The sequence below is a fragment of the Pseudorca crassidens genome, chromosome 8, assembly GCF_039906515.1.
Source record: "Pseudorca crassidens isolate mPseCra1 chromosome 8, mPseCra1.hap1, whole genome shotgun sequence".
In the NCBI taxonomy this organism is placed as follows: domain Eukaryota; kingdom Metazoa; phylum Chordata; class Mammalia; order Artiodactyla; family Delphinidae; genus Pseudorca; species Pseudorca crassidens.
In genome coordinates this window covers 51393790-51397680 of record NC_090303.1, presented here as the reverse complement: position 1 = coordinate 51397680, position 3891 = coordinate 51393790, and positions in this window count along the sequence as shown.

Sequence of the window (3891 nt, the reverse complement as noted above, 5' to 3'; positions counted from 1 at the left end):
CGCCCCGCAGACCCGGGGGCCGCGGCCGGCCACAGCGCCACCTATCGCCTCGGAGGAGAGGAAGGCGCCCGCACTCACCCGCGGTTCCCAGGGTTCGCCTGGGGATTCCTGTTCTTTACCGCCCACCGAGTACGACAGCCTCGCCCAGGCAGCTCACTTCCGTTCAGCCTTGGATTGTTTTGCTTTCTTCCATTCCTGATGCGCTGAAATCCTTTCTAGAGGATACAATGATTATTCCAACGCTTATGGTGTGCTTAGCATAGTGCAAATGCTGGGGATAAAGTGAGGACCAGGACAGACGTGGTCCCTCAGAGTCCATCAGGCGGTGCGGGAGAAGACACTGCTGTCATAGATGTTGCTAAAGAAATTGCTCTTTAAGTTAAATTCCATTCATCCATCACTCATGCATTCATTTCACACTATTTTTTGAACATCTACTTGGTGTAATTCACTGAGTGGAAGATGGATATGGAGCAGGACACAAAGATAAAAATAAGACACAAGTGCTACCTTCAAAGGGCATGTTTGTAATCTGGTAGGGGAGATAGATACACACAGGGTCAACTTTACCACATGGCATGTCATAATAATGGCAGTACAATACTAAAACTTCAAGGGAGGTGGTCTGGGCTTCAGAGAAGGTGTCATTATATTTATTTAGAATTAATAGATCTGGATAAAGCTGGACCCATCTCAGTGCAACATCATTAGAAAGTCATTGAAAATCGATTTGGGTCTTTTCTAGGCTCTTAGCAAATGGCAAAATGGGCTTATACTCAAACATATGAGAACTCCTTAAAATCATCTTTCCCAATTTGTCTCTCCCTCTGCATCGCTGCATCGCACAACAGATGACGCCAACTCCCATTTTATCTCTCAGAACTTTCCCAGACTCTCTCAAATGCAGCCATTGGTGGTTCTATTCTGCACTGAAAGTTCATTCTCCTTAGTAACCCACTTTGCTTTTTACTATAAGTTGGGCCTCCATGCTTTCAATTCTCCCCCTCCTCCTCCATCACCCCTGACTTAAGCTGGGGATTCTCTGACCAGACAGGCTTTTCTGTATGCACAAGAGGAAGTTTGTTTTCATGGCTTATTGATAGTGTTTTTAATATTCCAGGAACTTTACAGATATTAACCCAAAGTCACGAAGATCTTTTTCTTATTTTTCTTCAGCAAGTTTTGTACTTTTAGTTCTTACGTTTAGGTCCATGACCCACTTTGAATTTTTTTCATGGTGTGAAGTAAGGGTCATGGTTCATTTTTTTACCTATATGGATATCCAATTTTTCCAGAGCCATTTGTTGAAAAGAGTGTCCTTTCCACATTGAATTACTGTATTAGTTTGCTAGGGCTGCCACAACAAAGTACCAGAGACTGGGTGGCTTAAGAAGAGGAGCTTATTTTTTTGCAGCTCTGGAGGCAAGAAGTATGAAATCAAGGTGTCAGTAGGGCCATGATCCCTGTGAAGGCTCTAGGGAAGAATTCCTCCTTACTTTAAGATTTTTTTGGGGGGGGGGATGTGGATTTTTTTTTTTAAAGTCTTTATTGGATTTGTTACAATATGGCTTCTGTTTTATGTTTTGGCTTTTTGGCTGTGAGGCATGTGGGATCTTAGCACGCCAACCAGGATGGAACCCACAGCTCCTGCATGGGAAGGCGAAGTCTTAACCACTAGACCGCCAGGGAAGTCCCCTCCTTGCTTCTTTTAGCGTCTGATGACTCCAGGCATTACTTGACTTGTGGCAGCATAATTCCAATCACTGCCTCTATCTTTACGTATCTGTCTTCTCTGTGTGCATCTCCATGTGCCCTCTCCTCTTAACAGTCATTGGATTTAGGGCCCACCTGAATCCAGGATGACTTCATTTTTTGCTGCTACCGTAATTGGTTTTTAAATGTGGGTTTGCAATTTTAAAGTATATAGAAATACATTTAAAAAAATATATTGCCCTTGTATCCTCTGGCCTTGCAAAATGTGTTTGTTCTAGTAGCTTTTTTGGGTATTCTTCAGGAGTTTCTACAGAGACTCTCGTGTTGTCTGTGAATAAGGACAGCTTTGCTTTCTTTCCAATCTCTATGCCTTTTGTTTTCTTGCCTATTACCCTAGCACAATGTTGAACAGAAGTGGTGAAAGCTGACGTCTTTGCCTTGTTCTTGATCTTGGGAAGAAAGTATGTTGAACCTATCAAAGTCTGTTTGGGCTCAATCCAGTACCCGGTCACACTTTACCCCTCACACCTTTTACTTTACACTTCGTACCTCTCACTTCATGTTGGGCATTTTCCATATTCACTTACCAATTCTTTATTGAATCCACTCTAGTGAGGCTTTCAGTTCTTCTACCCTCAGCACATCGCCTGGCTTCCTCAGTCTCATGCTAATTTATGCCTCAACTCAAAGCTTTCATGGAGCCTTTCCTGACCACCATTTTCCAAGTACTTTCTGTTTTAAGACCCGTGTATTCCCTTTATAGCATTAAGCATAATGTACTTATACACTTTTTTATTTATTTTCTGTCTCCCCCGCTAAAATGTTAGCTCCATGAGATCAAGCACCTTATTTATCTTGTTCACTGCTGTATCTCTGGAATCTAGAAATGTGGCCACGCGCAGCTTGGAATGTACAGGCAGTAGCAGCTCCAGACGTGTACGAGAGCAACACACAGTCATTGGCTTGGCTCCACATCCCATGGGATGCTTTGGTTGTTTCATCTGCTATGTCCAGAAAAATGGCATATGCGGAACAAATATGACCATCACCATCCACAAGGAGTTCTTTGCTAGAGAACAGGGAGGTGCAAACTGGGCTCACACTCCAGAGGGCAAAATCAGTGGCAAAGGCCTACTGGGCTTTCAATGGACTGAGGTTCTAAGTGAGTATAGCAGAGATAACTAGAGATAACTAACTAGCTTAAGGTCTTTGATAAACCACTTTGAAAAAAATGGTCCTGCCAAACCTGGCTGTAAATACCTGTGGTTTGTAGAAACAGGTAGTCATGACTGACCTCTTAATAAACTACAAACTTTCACTTACTTAATAAAGATCAAATTCCTGACTCTCTGTATCATCCCTTCTGAATATTCTGTGTAGATTTTACAAATTTAGATGCAATTTGGGGCCTGTTAAAAAAAAATTAAGGCAAGTCCTAATGAGAGCTCCCAAGGAATTCTGGAGGACTAATGTTAAAATACCTGATACTGTACACAAAGATGGGAATATAAATATCCAACAGCAACTACAGTCCCACTTTTGGTTTGCCTGTAGCACCTCAGGAGCTACTTCGTCTGTCACTCTCGTCTAGTATATAAGTCGAACAAAAATAGGCACACATTTAACAGAAATGATCTCTCTCTTTCAAATCCTTCAGTGGCTCCAAACTCCTTTATATGGTATATTAAGCACTTCTGGACCTCACCTCCTCCTTCACCACCCCTCTGCCCCTTACTAATTGTTTTAAAACATTAAGTCATGGCCTGTTGGTGGGGTTGTGAAATGAATTTCGTGGCTTGCCACCAGTATTTTCAAAGTGTGGAGGATAATAAAATAAAAAAAGAAAACGTGTGGGGCGCACAGCATCATTTTGTGGAAAATAAGTTTCTGATATATGTCTCCATGTGTATCTGTGTGCACCAGCCACGCTGTTGGATTATATGTCTTTCTATAGGTTATGATCCAAATGTTGGAAACCACTGCCCCAGGTGTGGCCTCACCAATCTTCCTGCCCTTTCCTGTCTGCTATTTCATAATTGCAGACCATTGCACACACAAAGTGTTTCTCCTTCTGTGACTGGCCAGCATTAACTTTTGTTTTTGAATCCATTCAAGCATCATTTCCAATGTGAAATCTCTTTTCCTTCCCAGGTTATCGGCAATTGGTTACACAAACCT